General features: G+C 40.0%; 1 protein-coding gene across 3 annotated transcripts in view; it reads left to right on the forward strand.

The window, feature by feature from the left end:
• LOC143887755 (AT-hook motif nuclear-localized protein 28-like) overlaps positions 1 to 22463 on the forward strand; it is a 29580-nt gene that overhangs the window by 1398 nt on the left and 5719 nt on the right. For 2 of the 3 annotated variants that reach the window (XM_077391926.1, XM_077391925.1), the window contains exon 2: positions 506 to 9051. The gene's annotated coding sequence lies outside the window, so the exon portion shown is untranslated. The remainder of the gene's footprint in view (positions 1 to 505; positions 9052 to 22463) is intronic. The other variant, XM_077391927.1, reaches the window with a different exon arrangement.

Below are 22463 nucleotides of genomic sequence, written 5' to 3' on the forward strand. Positions count from 1 at the left end.
CCGCCACTGGTCACAGCATCCGAGCTTTGGTCAAGTAACACCTATCTTCCCATGTGAGATTAGACCCGTCCTGACCATCGTTATGGTCAAAGCGGCGGAGCTCTGCTCAAATAAATCTATCTTTTCTTGTGAGGATAGACACATCACAACCATCGTCATGGTCAAAGCATCCGAGCTTTGGTCAAACAAACATGTCTTCTCATGTGAGGATATGCCCATTTCGACCATCGTCATGGTCAAAATGTTGGACTTCTGTCCGACTGTCATCTCAAGCAGGGTTAGATCTTCCTTTAAGCCCTAACCAAATTCAATCTTCTCAGGGGCATTTCCCCAGTCTTTAAAATCTAAGGGGTAGACCTCGCTCGCAACCCCTCACATGTCCAGGATCTGTCAAAATCCCGTCCAAAATTGTTTTTATAAAAATTACTAAAACATAAAAATACAAAAAACAAATGTTTTTACCGTGTGTTTTACCATGTTTTCTGTTCCCCTGTCTCCTGTGTAGGTAGATCACGGACTCAAACATTCTGACTGAGTGGATCCAGCACTATCACTCTCCTCAGAGTCGTGACTTTCTCGAGTGGCTCATTGACCCCTATGAGGATTTCTTCCCTTTGCTATCCATCGTCCAGGTAGATGAGGACCTTCTCAGAGCAGCTGCCAAATTCTGGGATCCTAAGTATCATGTCTTCCACTTCGGTACAGGGGAGATATGCCCAACGTTTGAGAAATTTTGTGCTTTGTTGAGGATGTCTCCTGACGGTCCCGTATTTACGCCCACACTCAGAGTTCGCTATCAAACACCTATCAAGCATCTATTCTGCAGAGACCATCACGACCCTCTCACCTTTGTAGTCCCAGTCTGCATTTTAGTTAACCAACTCATCAGCGCCTTTGCTCCTGATGAGGACTTCAATGACATTACCTATCAGATACATCGATACAAGGCTTTGTTATTTTGCGTATACGCCAAGTATCTCACTTGTCAAAACTCCAGTATATCCTCCCCCGCCATCCTAAGCATTGTGGATCAGATTCCCGACGGGGCAAACCCTGTTCCAATTATTTTGGTAGAAACCCTTAATAGTTTGGATGATGTTGCTGAGGATTCAAGTCTTCTGTTCCCAGGGAGCCCCAAACTATTGTATATCTGGCTTTGTTTGAAGCTCGGTGTCTTCATTCCCAGGTCTAGGATAAACGTCTCCATCTACACCTTCAATGCATGCGCCTACGGCCACTACTGCTATACTGAGTCAGTGTGGACTTCTTAGTTAGGTACCCATACCTTTGAAGACATATTGTGGAAGGTTAGTGGGTATATCACTGCTACCCTTGCGACCCGTGAGCCCAATTACTTCTGAGTCCTCGCCCTGGAAAACACCTCTTTCTATATCCTGAACCACATCATGCGCCAGTTCAGAGAAAGGCAAGAGGTCTGTCGACCCCTCACCCAGTATTTTCCTACCCTAGAGTTCAACCGTTTGATGGCTGGGAAGATTGCTACTAAATGGAATAAGAGGGATGGCATTCCCATACTCAGCATCGCCGTAGCTCGAGGAGAAGAAGTGTCGTCAGATTATTACCTCGCACTTCAGAAGGAGGTCGCGGGCAGAATGTTGACTCTGCAACTTTGAATCAGTTCGCACAGGAGACGAGGGAGACTGTTTCTTCTTTCTTTTACCGCTTTTATCGTCTTTTATTTTCAGCCTACTACAGACCATGTAAAAGAAGAAAGGAAATGTGAATAAATAAAAGATGTGCATAAGTTTTGTACTTATCTTTTGTTTTAAAATCTCATTTTTTATCTTCTGTATGAAGCAGACCATGACTGTGGAAATGATGTCCGAATGGATCCAAAGTTACAACGAGCCTGAGAGCTTCCGACTCTTCGATCGTATGTCCTACAATGAGCAGTTGTTCATCATGTTTGAGTCCATCCAAGTAGACTGGAACCTCCTCAAAACAATAACAAAATATTGGGATCTCCGGTACCATGTCTATCGCTTTGGAATAGAGGAATAGTGCCCTACCTTCGAAGAGGGTTGCACTCTGTTGCAGTACCTAGATGACGGACCTATCATTTGCCCTGAGCTTAGGTACGGATCAAGCAAGTTCCTTTGTCTTCGACTGCTTTGTATGCCATCGCAAGACCATAGCGACTTCTTGTCACCAGAAGGTTTTTACGTAGATAGGCTCATCGAGGCCTACAGTCCTGTTGGAGACCTAGAAGTCTTACTATTTCAACAGCGCCGTCACGAAGCCTATGTATTCTGTGTGTATGCAAGGCATCTTCTGTGTCAGAGGTCCAATGCAGCCTCTCTTTCCCTCCTCAATGTGGTTGACCAATTGCCATTAGATGCCAACCCTATAGTCCTATACCAACCATACTTGCCGAGACTTTCAATGGGCTTGATGATATCTTCTAGTATCCTCATCTCCCATTTAAAGGGTGTCCAACCCTCCTCTACATTTGGTTGTCCCTGAAGCTTCGCATTGCGACCTCTCAACCTCGAACAATCCCCTCTATTCTAAATTTTGGATCATGAAGTCGTGTTGTTCATTTCGATAGCGAAATCGAGTGGTCTAACTGACTAGAAACCCGTACGGATGAGGACATACTCTGGAGACTCCGAGGTCCAGATACTGCCACCATGACTACTTCCAAAGTCAATTATGTTCACATATTGGGCCTTCAGGATACTTCTTTCTATAGCCGTCATCGAATCATGTGTCAATTTGGAGGTAAACAAAGGCCGTGGGAACCCCTCCTGCGCTTCCATCCACTAGAAGAGTTCGATGCAAGCCTAGCCAAAACTGTATACTCAGCATGGCAAAAGCGCAGAGTAGTCTCCATCTATAACATTTTCATTCCTCGTGAAGACAGGATACATCCAGAATACTACTCAGCACTCCGTATGCTACTTCCCTTTGGTGCCAAACCTTCAGATCTCTCCACCGATTCAGAGACGTAGGAGCTGCTCAGTTTTCAACCGTCGTCCACTTGGCTCAGATCTGCCAGGCCAGGGACTACTTCAATACAGAAGATATCAAGTTCTTTTCCTTTTTGCAAATCTTGTAAAAATGCTTTTGAAATCAGGCTAACGCAGGCCTCCTGTACAAATTGTAAAAGTTGATCAAATATGAAATAAAAAAAGATAATTCCATCTTGTTTGAAATCTTAAATATCTGTATGTCTCTTTTTCCATGCATGGAAAATCTCTAAAACAAGTGTATGAATATTTCCATTTGCAGGCAGAAAATTCACACACTAGAAAACATTGCACCTAAAAGAGAAAGAACCTGGTCAAGAACTGATTCTCGTTTGGTGAGAACCTCATAACTACGTAGTTCCCTAGTTCCTACTCACTCAGTAGGGATTTCAGAACCATCTAGTCCTTCAACTCTACTCGCCATCAGGGCATAACCTACAGATCACTCCCAGGTCATCCAAGAGTTGTAACAGGCAGTAGAGGATCTCACCCAAAGGCTCCATCAAGTGTCCGAAGAGAACGCCATGGTTAGATCACTTACTCAGGCTACTCTGAGGCCTAGTACATCTCAACAACCCCTTCCTCCTATCTGCTCATCCTACTAATCATCACAACCTCTGGATCCGTTTCTAGGAGAGCAATACGCAGATGAGAGTCATCCCTTTGTCTAGATTTTGAAATAGTGGGAAGATAAGTTTGCCAAGGTTAGTCAAGACATCAAAGTCATCAAGGTTCAAGGGTCATCAGGACTCTCTTTGCATGATGTCTCCTTATTCCCAGAGGTACAACTTCAGCTAGCCTCAAATGGCTAGACATTGGTAAGTACGATGGAACCGGTTGCCCTCGCATGCACCTAGCAGTGTTCGAAAGTATGCTACGATCACAAAGTCTATCCCCGAATCACCTGCCATTGGTTTTCAGATGTCTTTGAAGGTGTGGTTCAGAAGTGGCTTTTGAATTTTCCTGAGTTACCGACTATGGGTTGGGACTCCATAATGAACGATTTCATCACCCAATTATCCTATGAAGATGGTACAAAGACCTCTTGTCGAGCTCTTAAGACCACCAGATAGGAACCCCTAGAGGCTTTATTAGACTTTGTAAAGTGGTGGCATCAAAAGACAGCTCAGATACTTAAATGGCTGACTGAAGAAGAGTAGATTGACATGATGCAGCAGAACCTGACCCTGTCATTCTAGCATCCTATGGCCATCAAGAGCTTCACCAGTCTTAAACACTTTATCGATACCAGGAACAAAATTGATGATTCCTTAGCTCGTGGTTGGCTCAGCAAAACCACCTCAGATTCAAAGAATTCCCTACTCAAAAAGCCTCCCGTATCCAAAGAAGTTAATGTGAGAAAGTCAGTCGTAGAAACTTCTGAATCACCTGTTGTCTAGCAATAAAGTGATGCACCCAGGGCTTGCCATCGCAAACAAACCTCCAAGGGAATTCACTCCCTTACCTTCTAGTCTTTCCACCATCATGAAAATACTTCTCTAGAAAAAGAAGTTATTTTTGCTTGCACCCCGTCAACCTCCTAACCCTCTGCCAAAAAATTGGAACAACAAAGAGTACTGTGAATACCACCAAGGTAGGGGACACTTAACCGATAGATGTCTGGCTTTGAAACATGCTATCCAAGACCTTTTAGAAAAGAAGTAGTTTATCCTCCCGTTTGGGCCAAATATCAACACCAATCCTCTTTCAAATCACAACCGATCCTCACATAAGAAGCTCAAATTCATGAAAGGGAATAAGGTCATCACTGTCGGAGGTGACGAGGGATTAGAAGTAGGCGTTATCCTATCACTAGGGGACGATGTCTGTCTAAATGGTTTCCATTTGGATGTCACCATAATCAGCCGGGAGCAGGCTAAGAAGGAAGTAGTTCCTCTCCCTCACGACATTAACCATGTCGTATCTACGATTCTCAAGATCAACAACTACATCACGGGAATGGGGTTAGATCGATATCAATAAGGGGTAGCTCATTTCGATGATTTGAAGTTTCCTTCCAATGTTGGTACCACTAGTTTGGGTTATCGCAACAGGAGCCAGGAGATTCAAGAAATGTATCGCAGCATAACTCGAAGGAGGTTGTACAAAGAAAGCGGAGATGTCATGCTCATGCCGGAAATCAGGCTGACTCTCATCGGCTACTTTTGCAGAGAAGGGGAAGACTTCCATACATCCTATCACTAGAGAAAGGGTTCCTAGTTTCTAGATCTTTTTCTATGGGTTGGCCAAGTGAAGAGGATGACATTTGGTGGAGAAAGTAGTACAGGCGTGCAGAATAGCTGAAGTTTGATTGGGCAGACAACTTAGATCATGGGCTGTTAGAATCGATGTTCATAGAGAATCCTTCAACCATCTGTATTATCGAGGAATCTGTTCCAATGTATTCCACACAGGGTATGATTACAGATGCTGGTGAGGCAGAACTCTCCAACTAGTCTGATACCTTCATCCATTATCACTTCGAGTATCCCTTCAGATACGGACTTCTCGTCCTTTGAATAAGAATACTTCTCCGATTCTTATTCTTCTTTTGAAACAATATCAAATGTATGTGAGCTCGACGAGGGCCAGTCAGTCAGTTCTTCCTCTGATGTATCTTATGAATCAATGAAAGAACCTTCCATGTACTCGCCTTTGTCTCTCGATTCTTCTGAAATAAATGCTTTAAATAATAATGAACAACCCTCCTCAGATGAGGATAAAGATGAAACTCCCCTCGAGATTAAAGAATTAATCAAACGAGAGGAGGAGCGTCGAGCAGAACCTTTAGAAGATGAAATTGAAACTATTAACATTGGCACCGAATCCCTACTTCATGAGATAAAGATTCACAAAACCTTATCCCCTGAAGAGCATGTGGAATTAATCAAATTGTTAACAGAATTCAAAAAGGTCTTCGCCTGGTCATACGAAGATATGCTAGGATTAAGTGAGGAAATTATCCAGCATCATATCCCTCTCTTCCCAAAGTTTAAGCCGAAAAAGTAGAAGCTCAGAAGAATGAAACCAGAATGGGTTCTGAAGATCAAAGATGAAGTAACCAATCAGCTAAAAGCAGAATTTCTAGAGGTTGTCAGATATCCCGAATGGTTAGCAAACATCGTTCCAGTACATAAGAAGGTTGGAAAAGTTCGATGTTATGTTGATTTAAGAGATCTGAACAAAGCCAGTTTAAACGATGACTTTCCTTTGCCTCACATCGATATCCTGGTTGATAATACGGCATGTCATGCCTTACTCTCCTTCATGGATGCATTTTTTTGGGTACAATCAGATAAAGATAGCTCCAAAATATAAGACCAAGACAGTATTTACTACACAGTGGGGAACCTACTGCTACAAGGTGATGCCATTCGGTCTCAAGAACTCCGGTGCTACCTATCAAAGGGCCGTGACTACCCTCTTACACGAATTGATTCGCAAGGAGGTAGAGGTGTACGTAGATGACATGATTGTCAAGGCCAAGACTCGAGCAGATCATGTTCGATCTATGAGAATTTTTTTTGAAAGAATTGCAAAGTACAAACTTTGTCTGAACCCTAACAAGTGTGTTTTCAGGGTAACTTCCGAAAAGCTATTGGGTTTCCTTGTCATCCACAAAGGAATCGAGGTAGACCCTGCCAAAATCAAGGCAATCCAAGAGATGTCGTCTCCAAAAAACAGAAAAAGAAATCAGAGGCTTGTTGGGAAGAGTTCGGTACTTGAGCCGTTTCATAACCCAGCTTAACAGTTGTACCTGCGAACCAATTTTCAAACTTCTAAAGAAAAACGTATCCAAACAGTGGAACCCTGAATGTCAAGAAGCCTTCGAAAATATCAAGGATTGCTTGTCATCTCGATATTCTTTACATCCTTAAAGTTCTTGAAAACTGAGGCTGGTAGGCTTTTTCACTTGGATAAAAACAAAAAAGAGAACCAACCACCCTCTCTTTTGGCAGTTCTTAGATCGTGGCTTCCCATCCCCCATCATTCATTCCTTTTTTTTCATATCCCTTATCTTTCTCGCAAACCTAGGGAACCAAAACCACCCTTTCGACTAAATTCTGAGGTGACTGAGTTATTTTTAGTAGTTGAGTCCCAATTACTTCTCTCTTAGTTGAGTCCCAATTACTTCTCTCAACACTCACGCTTCTCACTTCCAAAAATATTGCAGTCGAGCCATTCTTTGGTTTCTCCCCTTGTAACCAAATCCAAAAAAGATTGAAGCTTTATTTAAGTTTCCCTTTTTATATCCAAACTTTATTTTGTTAACGAGGGGGGAGTTTAGAAAAGGAGCTTTTTTTTAGCAAATCCAAAAAAGAGTTTAAAACAAAGGATTTGGGTTTTTGGATCTCACGTTTTAAGAGAAACGTGCAGCCCTCTCTGTAGACACCCCATTTTGACCGAACCCTAATAACGTCATTAGATTAGAAATCCTACAAAATTGGCATTTTACAGTCCCAAATTTTACTCTTAGGTAGGTTAGGATCCCAGGTAGGTCCCTTTAAATTTTCGTTTGAATCCGTTGAGGTTTGCCTAGCAAACGAGCGTCGTAGTATAGTGCAGGAATAAGGGTAGCAATTTAGCCGGATAGGGGGGTGCCCTTGAATCTGGAAAGCCAGTTCAAATTTACTGGAGTGGGCTGTCTAGGAGAATATACAGACATGCAGATTAATGTGTTACATAATTAGGAGGTGCATTATCCGGGAGCAGGGCAGCTTTGTAAATAAGAAAGATTCCTTTCTTGTTTTGCAAGTAACAATTAGAGCCTAATATAGATTAATGGAGGTTTAGGGTTGGGATTAGTTAGGGGCCCTCAATCCTCACCATTGAACATAAAGAGTATTTGGAGGGTTGAGATCAAATTTCAAAGGAGATACTTTTCATAAAATTCTCCCCCTTTGTTCTTACCCTGGACCGCCTTCCCATGTGTAAAAGAGTAGTTGCAAATGTATTAAAAAGGGTTGTCCGGAAAAGAAAGAGAGCCAATATACCATTTCCCTTTTCGTTTATCCCTTTCTTTTAATTAGGCCGCACCCCTGCTAGTATAAAAAATAGTTATATATACACTAGGGAGGGCTGTTCAGGTAATGAATGGGGGGTGTGAATTTATCGTTTCCCCTCTTAAGTGACCAACGAATTAGGGTTTGAGGGAGACTTCTCATTTTGCAAAAAGGGAGAAAAATCTAAGAGGGAGAAATTGAGAGAGGTGGAGAAGAAGCTCACCCTATCTTTGTCTTCCCCAACCTCATCTCCGGCCGACCCCTCCATTAGCACCACCACCTTCATCTCCACCTTTTTCTACCTTCGACGTCCATTTCCTTCCACCATCATCATCTTCCCCATCTCACAAACCCATTCCACCTTCATCCTCTTGCACCAATTATCAAACCCCTTTTGTTTGCAGAGAGAGCCGAAAGAGAAGCATAGAGAGCAGATCCATTCTTCTCCGGCAAGGTTGCCAGAAATCCGAAAAGATCTCCACCATCTTCTCCGATCCAACCTCATCTCCATTACCACTCTTTTCAAGCTATTCCCAGATTTTTAAAACCCAAACCCACTTGGATTTTCTCCCTAACAGCCCCAAAGCCCATTCTTTGCAGAGAGAGAAGAGAGGGAGCCACCTCGGCATCATCTTCTCCGACCTCATTCCCTCCGGTCGACCATCTTCCTACACCATCACTACTATTCCCCTCAACAGATTTTTCATCTCATCTCTAAAACCCATTTCAAAACCCACCAAACCCACTTGGATTCTTTCCCTTTTCAGCCATTAAAACCCTTGAAATCCCATGGCCACCTTCACCTCCGATCATCTCCTCCATCCCATCCACCACTAGACCACTATACCTCTGCCATCATCACTTTCTTCTTAAACCACCTTCCTGCTAACCCTCTTCTCATTACCCCAAAACCCATATCTACCAAAGCCCAAACTCACAATCTCTGGTTAACCTCTGGTGTAGCTCCGAGCAGACTTCAATAGCAGCTTAATCAACAGCTATTGGAACGGATCAGATTAGTTCAAGATCAAAATCGAGCTATAATTGGAAGAATTCAGGTAAGTCTTTATGTGGGTTTTCATCTAATAAGATTTTTGTGTGAATACAAGTTTTAATCATTTTTTTTATGAGGATTGGATGATCGCTTGTTTAATTAGTGCATTTGATTAAGAAATTACAGAATCATTTTCTCTTGGATGAAATAATTAATTATTTTTAGTTCTCTTTCATTCTATTTAATAAAGATCAGGATCTGATAATGGTTTAGGGGCTCAAGTGATGGCACCACTGGTTATGTGGCTGTCGTGGTTATGAAGGGCCAAGGATTATTTGTTTTCATTGAAGCATGTAAAAGGGGTTTTATGTTGAACTGCATGTTTGGATAATGAGGTATTAGGTCAAGTTCCATTAGTTTTTCTACCCACTATGATTTGGTTCCTTGTATAGGTTTTGAAGGAAAACTAAAAAGTGAAACAAGGACAATCTACAGATTTATGTTATCTTTGTCTTTGTTTTCCTAAAAAAATGGGTACAGGTTGGTTATATTAGTCTTCCTCTTGGAATATAGCGCAAGGTAGGGATCATTTGTTGAAAATAGGAATTTGGATATGCATGGGAACTAGATAATGGGTTATTATTATCAGGACGAAACAATGATGGAATGAGTGATTTTCTACAGATGTCTTGTATTCTAGACCTTTTACCCTTGTAGTAGTTTTTTTTAAGATAACCTGTTCAACTTGTGGTTTTGGTAAGTCGAGTAAAGAATTATAGTTGGTATGCTTGTTTTTAATTAGGAGCTTATTTAATAATATGATTCTTCTAGTGTTGCGTTGCTAGCTAGCGCGAAGTTACTTAGGGTGTTTGAATTTTAAATGGCAGTGTAAAAGAGTAGATTGGTGGACAAGCTCTGTCCAGGTAAGAGAATTGAAGTTATTTCATTCCCTTGACCATGTTAATCGGAGAATGACAATTTATGGTGGGAAGTCTACCCATTATTTCATGCTATTATTTTCCATGGTTAATCGAATATCTTATGAGTTGTTCTTTGTTTCACATTGATATATTGGAATGACTCTGTTAGTCTTTTTGTCTAGTAATTCCTTTACAGTCAAAACATTTTTTTTAGACTTGGATTTTATTTTGGTGTCTACGTTCTTAAGTTACGAATTAAGGTTACTGTTGTACCGAATTAAGGAACAGTTAATTGAATATATGATGTCTGAGTTATATATATATATATATATATATATATATATATATATATATATATATATATATAATTGTTGATTATGTGCCTTAAATTTAATAGCAGGAAATATTGCCTAGTGAATAATTGTATTCTGTTGGTTGTTTTTTTTGGGGCATTACATATACATAATAGGAAATAAAGGTTTCTTATTATATATCTTTCTTCATTTTTAGTATAGTAGCTAAGTTGCTTTAAAGTGTTGGGTTGAAAAGTTCGTGATCAATGGCTTTAATCTCTTCGTGCATTCCCTTCTTCTTTTTTGTTTAGGGAACTTGCTTAGTCCCCAAATATATTTTGAGTTATCTATCCTTTCTTTCATAGCAAGTGCGATGAAGGCGCTAGCCCAAGCCCATCCTTAGGGGACTTGCTCGGTCCAAGTAGCACTCCCCTCTTTATTTAGTAGGCTTTTCTAGTCTTTTAGATACCCCCTAGACATTAGTAGCCTTTTCATTGCAAGGGCAATGAAAGAGTCATTTAGAGCCCCCATTAGGAGACGTGTTTCGTCTCGAAAGGCAGTTCTCTTTCAGAGACAAGCCTTGTTGTTTAGAGTCTATCCCTTAGGGAGGTTACCTTAGTTTGGTAGGGAGTTTTCTCATAGGAGGCATGCCTTGCCTCATTTATAGAGTTCCTGTCTCATATAGAGAGTTTTCCCTTTAGGAGGCTTACCTAGCCTCATGTTAGAGCAACCCCTTCTTCTGTAGCGAGTCTTTAACTTATTTGCCCCATCTTTCGGTAGGGTTATTAGAGAGTCCCTGACTCATTTGCGCCCCTTCTTTACTATTGTTGTCACCCCTCTTTATTAGAGACTAACTCAGCCTTATTAGAACTTTGCTTGCTTGCGATCTTAGATCATTTTCTCTGTTCTTGGGACACTTGTTTACTTGTTCGTGGATTATTATATCTTGTTTTGGGATACTAGTTTGTTGGTTTGGGGCTTTCCCTTTACCTTAAGGGTTTTACCCTAGGGTGTTGCATTGTGTGTTCCCTTTGGCCTTTGACCAAAAGGGTGAAAACATTTAAAATTTTAAAATCCATAAGCATTGAAATCATTTACAATCACAAGAACATTAAAATCATTAAAAAAAACATTAGAAATATGAAACAAAAAAAAAACAATTGAATATTTTAAAATTCAAAAGCATCGAAAATTCAAAGGTCAAAAGCATTTGAAAATATCAAAAACCTTGGCTAGATCCTCCTTCACGAGGTCAAAGTGTTGAGAGTTTTAGGAGTGTAGTTAGGAAGTTTCTTTCCGAACTACGTTGGCTAGATCCTCCTTCACGAGGTACATAGTGTAGCTTAGGATCTTTATCCCAAGTCCAGCCAAACTTTGTAAATTTACTTTGTAAATCTTTCAAAAAGCATTCAAACAACTTTAAAATCTTGTTTTCGAAAAGATCTTCCTCTAGAGTTAGAACTTTGTCCTAGATAGAGGGTTTTAGAGTTAGGAGTTTGTCCTTGAAATGCTGTGTGTTTTGTTTGTGTTTGTGTTATAGTTAGGAATTTGTCCTAGCTATGAGTTTGTTGCGCCTCCGTCCGGTCAGTTGGCGATCCACATCGCCGACTGATGACTAGAATAGGATGCGATTAGTCAGCCCATTATTTTCCATAGGACATACAGCCTAGTTACACATAGGATATAGGAACCACCTCCATTAGCTTAGGGTTAAAAACAATTTGCATTTAGTTAGTGCATATAGGGTGTCCTAAAATTCACAATTCACTTGAATTTAAATAAGCATTAAAGAAGCTTTAAATAACTATTTCGGTCGTTTAGGTCGAGTCTAGGATAGAGGTCTAGATGTCTTAGGTATCATACTCTAGAATAGGCGCAAAGAACTACGTTGCTTTGGTTCTCGTGGAGGCGGGGATACGTAGGCGGCTTTGGATGAATACCAGACCATCCAAAGAATCGGGCAAAAACATTTAGAGTCATAGGGTTTGTTGTGTTGTGTCGTGTGTTGTATGGAGTCGTGTTGTATGATTTGTTGTATTTTTTTTACTTTCCTGTACAAACCTTATACCTTTAGTTGTAGCATGCATGTGTTTGCACATAAGAACTTAGACACCCATCAGGCATGACACTCATAACTTAGCTACGCTTAGGCGACACTTCTTTCATTTATCTTATATGTGCTTATTATTTCTATCCCCGGATCATGCATGTTTAGGTAGATGTTTTCTAAGGGATATTCGTTCCCATTTCACATGATTTTTGCCCAAAACTCTTCAAAGTTATTAATAAATGGCATAAGAGACCAAGTGCTTGCACTCAGACGGATTGAGATGCTCTTCGGACCTTCCATATCCGTAATCAGGCACAGACCCATATATATTTCTGGTTATCCATTGCACAGAGGATTTTTTTTTGGGTTCCATGGCCTATCCATGGATGGCGACTCTGAGTTTATTTAGGTACGTCTCGAATCTGGACTTGTTCCCGAATTGAGAGGTATCTTATTTATATCGTCACTCGTGCTATGCTACTAGGAGTGGCATTTGTTTCAAGAGTTTCTTAGTAGGGCTCTCCTTCACTTGTGGAGATCTTCGAGGATTGCAGGGGATCTCGTGTCCTCGGCACTCGTCCTCAGGATCGGGGTCCACAGGCTGACGACTCTGCTGGGGATCTCTTGAAACATTGCCTAACTCTGTAAAAATGCCATTTTTACTAATTTTGAAGAAATTTGGGGCAAAATCAAGTTAAATGGGAATCTTTTCGCTTAGAAATCCAGGGGCACCAGATAGGTGCGTAAATAAAACGAAGAATTCACACACTGCACAGCATGCATTATCATATTCTTTATTTCATTCATTGTTTTTCATTATTATTGGTTCCACTGGATAGATTCAATGCGTACCAGATGGGATGTCATTACCCTGACGGTGTTGTTGTATCTATTTCCAAGCCATGCGCCAGTGCTGCACCCGTAAACACTCGGTGCACTTGTGTTTACAGCAGTCGATGAGCAATGAAGCATACCATGTATAACACTCGGTGCACTTGTGTTATACATCTAAAGTATGGATCATATGCATAGTGCTCGATAGATTGAGTCTGGAGCCCTACTTTGTTTTATATATTATGTATATACTTATTGACTTAGTGAAGCCAACTAGGAGGTGCCTATGTTTATATACATCTATATTGCATTCACATAGGGACGAACATGTGTTGCTTATACATGTGAAGCCTAGAGTTAGGAGCCTTGTCCCATTTGTAGACTAAGGGTAGCTCACCTTGCGTCGCTACAACACGGTCCTAGTATACTCACTAGTCTGTCACGAGTCAAGACTTTCTTGACTCCGCTAGATTAGATTAGGGCTGGTGCCCCTAGTTAGGATGTGTATATATATATATGTATGTATATATATATGTGTGTGTGTATATATAGTGTATTATTCTTAGATTTGGACATATCTTCTCGACTAGGTTTCTGTATCTATGTCAGTCATACCATTCTTTCAGACCTAGTCGATAACCCTTGGTCTTGCTTGGTCATCATCCAGATCACGGTCTACCCTGTCATCTTTATCATATGATTCCAGTATCTTGGATTTATATCCGTTTTGTCGGCTGTCAGATCGGGGCCTACTTTCTACTGAGGTTTTCTGGTCTATTATCATCGATTAGAGTTTGTTCACTGTTTCAGTCTTGGATCTGGCCGATGGTTCTTGTTTACCACCTTTTATGACCATGATCCATTTCTTAATTCCTCGTTATTCGTTTCAATTAAAATCTGTGAACCTAATCACTCATAGTGCTAGGCGTTAGACCAGGACTTGTCCATTAGTAAAGTTTTCGGGTCTAACTATTAGTTATATTCTTTCACCCTCTAGTCCTCTAACCTGGTCATGCGGGACCCGATTCCGCGAGAGGGGCAACGCGACGCGACCCGCCTCCCTCTCTCTTGGTCTCTCGTACCCACGCGATTGGCGTGTGCCGTTTATTATTTGATTTGATTCATCTTTTTCGTGAACTTGAGATCATTAAAGCAATCCGAATTTCATACAAAAAAGAATGACAGAGTCGCCACCTAGATGAGAGATCTAGGACCCATAAGTGACTAGAAATCTAGATTCGTTACCTGATTACGAAAATAGAAGGTATGGGGAGTTACCACCACATGCACCATTTTTGCCCGATAATCCGGTCTTCAATTTCAAAAGTTAACTCTCTTGAATTTCTTTTAAATGGCTCATTTAACTCTTTATTAATGTGCGAACTATGTGACATGCATCCTAAAATCTAATTTCAATGTATTCTCTAATGTGTATCTTGATTTTCTTAATTTGTTTCGATTCAATCTAAATGAATGTTCTACTAAAATTCTAATTTGAGAAAAATCCTATATATTTAGTTAATTTAGTTAAGAATTTAGAGAAAACTAATATACAAAACCCCACCATTTATGGTGGACCGACTCGTGCTCGGTATGCCATCCAAACCTGCCTATGTATCCAAGCCTCACTGGAATCAGAGTCGATCGTAGTTCGATGCCTAAACTAAGCTGTATACCTAAGACATCTAGGACACCAATCTAGACTGGACTAACTGTTTCAACAGTTTAAGGGAGTTCATTTAATTCAAGTTGAGTAGCTTTTATTATCCTATGACTTCATCTAAGATGATATATGGTCCTATCTAAGTGCAAGACACCCCTTAGACTAATGCAGGTGAACCTACATCCTAGGTAATTAGGCTTATCCTATGGGAAAAAGGGGTAACTAGTGTAACTAGATCTATGACTCATTTGCTAATAATAGCAATCGGCCGTGATAAGGCTGAACTCCCTAACTCTAGGACACCCTAAAACCTAGAATACAACATGATGTAAATGTTCCTAAAGGGGGCTCTAAAGGTTCCTAAAGGAATTTTGAATCCGGAAGCTCTTGGGAATTTCGAGTTCTTTTTGGCTTGGTTGAGTTTTTTAGAGTTTTCTTGAAGCTTTAGTTATTTGGGAGTTTCTATATGTGTTTAGTTTCTTTTAGGTTGTTTATTTAAAAGGCTTTAGTTTCACTTGCAACTTTTAATGGTCTTTTGGTTAAGGACTTTTAACGGATTTAGATTAGTGGTTTTTAAATAGGTAAATCTTAGATTTGTGACTTTTAGGTTGGGTGTATTTTAAATTAGTGTATTTTAATTTTAGTTTAGAGAATGATATTAACACAACCATATTTTGACAATTACACAAATTCGACAAAACCTTGACTGTTTAAAGATTTAATGAACGCAGCCTACTAAAACTGTCATAACTCTTTAACCGCTTAGCCAACTTTAAAGTGCGAATATGCATTGGAAAGATCCTTTAAAGGGCTACAACTTTGTAGTTTATCATTGTTTGTGGTTCTAATGTTTAGAGGTCCAAAATCTGTTCACAAGAAAGGCAGCCAGCACTATAGCGGGAATGATATTGGCATCACGACGTTTTGTCCTATTGTTTCTTGTTCTCAATTTTGTCATTTTATGTTGTGCCTATGGGTTTTCGTCTCATTATGTTGTGTTTGATTTTTCTTTCTTAATTGTTAATTTTGTTTTATTTTGGTTTGTATGCTATTTTTTATATTTTTGTATGTGCTTCCATTTTATCTTGATTAGTTTTTATGTTTTAGTTGAGATAGGTTTGTGGGATTCGGATGAGGGTATTAAATGGGATGCATGGCTTAATGGATCGTGGAGTGGCTGAGAATATCAATCGAAAAGGCGAGATGTTGTTATCAAATGGAATGAGGGGCAGTTGATATCAAAAGGAATTGAGCTTTATTTATCAATTTGCAATGGGGCTGTGGTTATCAAAGTGGAAGGGGCTGTGATTATCATTTGTATAAGATGGGTTGTAGATTTTAATTTGAAAAGAGGTTGTGGTTATCAATTAAAGAGGTGGGCTGTGTGACAAATTGAAGTGGGCTGTGATTATCAAGCAAAAACATGAGCTGTTGATGTCAATTGGAAGTTGGGCTTTATTATTTTTTATCAATTGGGAGTGGGGCATTGATTATCAATTCGGAAGGGCCCCCAAAATTGGGTTTAGGATGGCTGTGGAATTGGATGCTTAGGCTGCAAAGGTTCAATGGTTTCGAAGAATTTTTTTTTTTTTTTGTGTTCTTTATTTAATTATTACTAGCCCCAAAAAAATTAGAATTGGCAAGAGCTCAAGGAATTCAAAATCCAGTAGATGTTTTGATTATAAAGAGTAAGAACAGAGGACATGCTTTGTAATTAAGAAAGAAAGAAACACAAAACTCAATGAATAAATAATTGCAATGAAAGAATCAGGAAACATGCAAATCAGAAATCAAAGCTTAAGTACAGTGAATACTTACTTGGAGAAGAGAGAATGCCCGGGACCAGCCAAGAGCCAAGGAGGGACCAATGGTTTTTCTTCCATTGAAGAAGAGAGAACAACACTTGAAGAATCTCACGGAGAGGAAAGAGTTGGGTAGAAGAAATCCAGTCAGATGAGATGTTGCTAGTCTTCTCCAACCAAGAGAATGTTGCCCCCCTCCTCTCTCCCAAAATATGATCTCCTCTGTATATAGCTTTTTTTCTTTTTCTCCAAGAGTCCTCTTGCCTACCTCCTTTGTGAATTAAAATAAGCCGTTCTTAATAATAAAGAGGAGTTGCCATATTTTATGATATTTGCAATTGAAAGCCAAGAGATTTTTTTTATTGCCTTCTTGGAATATCTTCCCAAAGTAATCGGTTATGCTATTTCTAGAATACGAGAGAGAGAAAGCAACCCCTAAAATCTGCCGAATCTATTGTGGGGAGAGAAGTTGCCGTAATCCCCCCAAAATATCAGCCCAAATAATTTCTTTTCCAAGTGAACCGATGTCGCTTCTTATCGAATTTCCATATATATTGAGTCCCAAAAAAACAGAGTCTGCCCAACGGTTGAGATGAGAGATGACTTGCTTTAATCTTTAGTGATGGGTTTGATTCTAACTGTTCATTTAATTGGCCAAAACGTAAATGAGTTGTGCCCTCAAGATGATCTGAATTGTCCATTTAGTGGGTCACAACATGGGTGGCAACACCCCTTAAATCATTTCCGTAGGATGATACCAACTATACAATTAAAAAGCCACAACGTGAATTGGCCGTGCCCTCAAAATAATTTCCGTGGGATGATCTAAATTGTTCCTTGGATGGGTGCTAATATAAATAAATCACACCCTTCAAATCGCCTCCATACGATGATTCAGAATCACTTGATTGGTGGGTCGCACCCATTTTTACCGAAACCTTCTATAGAACAAAATTCAATGTTAAAATTTTGGCAGGCCCTGCTTGTTTCAACTTAGAGAACCCTATTCCATATGGACCGAAAACATATATGGGCTACCCATGGAAATAGATTTTATTATTATTATTATTATTTAGATTCAAAACTCATGTTTTTCATGAAAAACAAAGTGGGACACACTTGCTTGATCCAAATCAATTCAAAATCCTCAATGCGGGCCCACCAAATGAGTCCAAATTCTCTCTTGTTTAAATTCTTGTGAATAACCCTTCTCAACACCCGGCGGAAAAATGCAAAACATGGCAGAAATGATTGAAATGATTTAAGAAAAATGTAAGAGACGGACACAAAAATGGAAAACACCGAAAAACCGATAGAAAAACACTAACTTCTTTATTGATTAACGCGGAGCAAAATGGGGGTGTCTACAGGTCAGTAATTTTCCTTGGTCGTTATCCTGACCATGGTCTATGTTCTGCTTCTTGAGTGTACAGTTGTGTCGTTCCTTTGTACATATCTTATTTGCCGAGTCGATTTACAGTTTTGCCATCTTCTTGTACATACCCTACTTGATGAACTGACTGTTTAGATTAGGATCCATTCTCAGTGGGTATTCCTTGTCTAATTCATCATATTTACATTCTTTCGATACGGTTGGTGGCATTTCTTTTGCCATTGTCATGACCATAATCTGTCTTTTCATTCTCGGATTGTACAAATCTTTTGTGTATATCCTGTTTTGTCGATTGATTAAATTAGAAACCATTTCTAGTAGAGAATTTCTGGTTTAATCAATTATATTTACATTCATTCAGATTCACTATACCTGTCTTCCCATGGCCACAATATATATTACACTTCAATTGTGTACTCATTCTTTTGTTATGTCATAGATTCATATTGTGTATACATTACACATTCTTTTATTGTGTCATAGGTTCATGTTATGTATATGTTACTCTCCGATTGTGTACCCATCCTATTGTCGTGTCATATATCCATATTGTGTATATTTGTGTATATTACCCATTAGGTTAGATTCCTGCTTGTTTGTCTGCTTTGTCTTAGATGTGGTCGATGGCTCGCCCGCTGTCTTTGTGGCCATGGTCTGTAAATACCAATCTCCTTGAGTGTACAGTTGTTGGTATCCATCATCAGATTTAGACCTGGTCTATGACCTACTTCTGTCATTTTGTGGCCATGGTCTGTCTTTCTGATCTGCTGACCATCTTTGATCATTGATGAAAAATTCTGTGTCATCAATTGTATCCTTCCCGTATGATTGATCATTAAATTTATCCCTGTCATTTATTTATACTGAGTTATCTCCATTTTCTCATAATCTTATCCTATCTCTATGTCAGGTTTAATCATGTCAAACAATGTATTGAAGGCTTGGATAGGTGAGGCTACGAAAGCTCTCCCGTGTGAGCATGAGGGGAGCATGGTTGATTGATTTGTAAGCACATTCAATCATTTGAGCATATCCGGTGTGAATTAGAAATTTCTCCAAGCAGCTGCAAAACTTTGGGTTCCCACCCTTCATTGTTTTTGATTTGGTCCTTTGAACTTTGTCCAATCTTTGAAGATTGATGCGCCTTGTTAGAGATCCTACCTGAAGGACTCTAGGTTCGACCTTCAAGCATAGACTCCCCTAGTTTCCTCTTTTGTGAGCTATTAAAAAATGATACTGTGGATGCTCTACCTTGTTTCAGAGGCACATAAGTGGAAGTTTATAACCTCATTGAACTCTTTTCCAAAAATGTTGACCTTGCTAACTCCTGTTTTCAGAATTGTCGGCATAGCGCCTTAATCTTTGGAGTTCTTGCACATCATGTCATTCGTGGAGACTCCCGTGCTGCCCCGTTGACTATGCTTGGTTGTGTAGACCAAATTAACGAAGTAAGGAATCCTGTTCCTACTATGCTGGCAGAAACCTTTTCTGGACTGGACCGTATTGACCATCAAAAGGTTCAAAATAGTTTCTATGGGTGTGTCAAATTGTTATACGTGTGGCTTTATGAAAAACTCACTATCCTCCGGCCACAAAGCCACGACAAGTACACCCTGAAGGATTTCCTGTCTTGGCAACCAATGGCTAACCAACCACAATCCATTGATGAGTGGCGTAATTGGTTACAGCACGTGGAGAAAAATCGGTTTCGATGTGTGAGTCATCCGTGCTTACAAGTTATCACTAGCACTTACCCATATCCATTTGTGTATCTCATGGGTTTAGAAAAGTCAACTTTCTATGCACCAACCCGTTTGCTTCATCATATCACGGAATATCCATGTCCTCCCGGAACTGTAACACCTCCTCCTTGTGAAAAACTGTCTCCTGATCTCATCAAGACCATTGTAGCTGCTTGGAGAAATAAGGTTGTGGAGAAGAGATTTGTCTTAATATCTAAGGTCCGATGTGGGGAATTACCAGGAAAGCTCGCGGGCAAGAGAGCTCGGATTGGAGAGCCTTGAAGATTCTTTTTCATGAAATTATCATTTTAATTTCTTCAAATTTCACTGTAAATTGTTACTTTCATCCAATTGTAATCAGAAGTTAAAATTTTGGCAGTCGTAACCATAGTTTAATTTGAATCAATGAAATGTGTCTGAGTTTCATCTTATCTCTATTTGATAAGAATATTTTATTCCAATTATCAATGTTTTAATCTGGTGTTTATACTTCCATCTCAGGATTCTAAAGGCGACCAGTCATAGCTCCCAAGAAAACCACCATCTCAAAACCAACTTGGTCCCGTCAGTCTTCTGATTCCAGGCTGATTAGACAATCTTTGTCGCCCGTTTCATTTACTTCTCCAATATTACCTTTGTCAAATTTTCAGGAAAACACTTTCTCCTATTCAACCTACCCCTAGCACAATGGCTGATCCAGTGGACCCCATGATAGCTATACAAGAGATGTTGAGAAATAAGTGTCGAGATATAGCAGGACTGAAAGACGAAATGGCTCATCTGAAAAATCAGAATATTGAAGAAGTCTCTACTTCTAGAGATCCTGCCATTCAACCTCCTCCGGCCGTATTTCCTAACCTCGCTAGACTTGTCATCCCTCCCGTAGAGATCGATCTGGACGAGGAACAATATGCCGAAGAGTATTGTACCCCGCAGATGAACAAGGAAAAAGAGCTATTTGGTATGTATGAGAAAATGGCTAGTGACATTGAGAGCATGAAGGTTCAGGGGTCCAAAGGATTTGATATTTCTGAATTTCTGATGTCCCCCAGTGTTATATTCCCACCTAAGTTTAAGGCACCAGACTATGACATATATGATTGAACTGGATGTCCGAGAAACCACGTCAGGTGGTTTATCACTCTTTCTCAGCAGCATGGCCTAAATCGAGAGCAGATGGCCCAGTTGTTTCCCATGTCTCTTTCAGGGGTGGCCAAAAGATGATTTTTGAGGTTGAAATCCGAAGAGGTTAGGACTTTGGAAGAAATCTCTAACAGGTTTGTTGAACAATTTTTTATGGAGGAAGGTATCGAAGTCACTAAGAGAGATCTTAAACAGCTGAAACATGGTCCTCAAGAGACTTTCACTTTATTCATCAGGCGTTGGAGGCGCAAGTCTGCCCAATTGAGCCAGAGAATGTCAGAAGAATACAAGATAAAGTTAGTCTTCAAGAGCTTGTCTCCACAGTACTTTCACTTCATGGCACCACATCACTACAAGAATTTCGATCATTTGATAAGGATTGGCACCCAGACCAAGGATGCTATTGCCAAGGGCCTTAGAGCCAAGACTCTGTCTGATGTCCGAGAAGGGAAGAGGCTTATGATCCAACCAAAGGAAGTTCATGCAGTCAGTTATACCAGACATGTGGCCAAGCCTGTTATGGAAGTTGTTAGATTAGTGGTAAAGAAGCAGTTCAGACTGTTTGACCCATTACCGTATCCACTGCCTATGATACTTAAGAAATTGATTAGAGATAAGAAGATCAAACTTTCAGATATCAAACCTGCACCTAATCCACTACTTGTAAACTAGAGAAAGGATCAATACTGCGAATATCACAGAGGCCCGGGACATTTGACTGAGAACTGTTTGGCTTTGAAGCACGCGATTCAAAACATGATTGATAAGGATGAACTTGCAGTTGAAGGGCTGAATATTACTCAAAATCCTCTCCCCAACTATCGTGTTGTTGCTCCTACTACTAATGCCATCTTTGTAGATGAGCTCATCCTTGATCCCTCTGCTCTCATTTGCGCTATTACGTCAGATAAAACATATGTTTTGGAGTTTGACGATGAGGAACTTAAAGAATTGAAAGAGAAAGAACCTTATGTTCTGTCATTTGGCGATGTTGAACTCGTTGAGTCATCTTCATCCCAGTCTTATGCGCTTCAGAGTGTTGGTATGGAAAAAACAAAGAAAGCTACCTACGTTCTAAGGATGGAGGACTTTGAAGGCGAAAATGTCAGTAATACACCATATGTTTTCAGAACGAAGGAAGATGAACTGTTGTTTCTAGACGATCAATGTGACGAGATGCATCACATGACCAGAGGTGGGCGTGTATTCAAACCTCCGGAATTGAGTGTAGAAAATCCGGCAGAGGTTGCAAGAAACACATAAAATCAAAGGCAGAATAAGATGAACACAGACGAAGAAGATGAGAACTTGTTAAAACAGCTGAAAAAAACTCAGGCTAATATCTCAGTATGGGGTTTACTCATAGCCTCATCAAAGCACATAAAGCTAGTCATTGGAGAACTTAATGCAGCACAAATCTCTGTTAACACCACACCAAACGAGCCTCTCAGTCTCGTAGCCATGGCTAGAGCAGCAAAGACTTTGTCATTTACTAATGACGATTTACCTCCAGAGGGCTGAGACCATAACAGACCTCTTAAAATCACAGTCATTTGTAATAAAAGAAGGTGCTGGTTGACAATGGCTCTGCGTTATATGTTTGCCCGTTAAGCACCGCAACAACCCTTGGGTTCGG

Source organism: Tasmannia lanceolata, unplaced genomic scaffold, assembly GCF_043159265.1.
Source record: "Tasmannia lanceolata isolate RefF3 unplaced genomic scaffold, GAP_Taslan_0.1 ptg000012l, whole genome shotgun sequence".
NCBI lineage: Eukaryota > Viridiplantae > Streptophyta > Magnoliopsida > Canellales > Winteraceae > Tasmannia > Tasmannia lanceolata.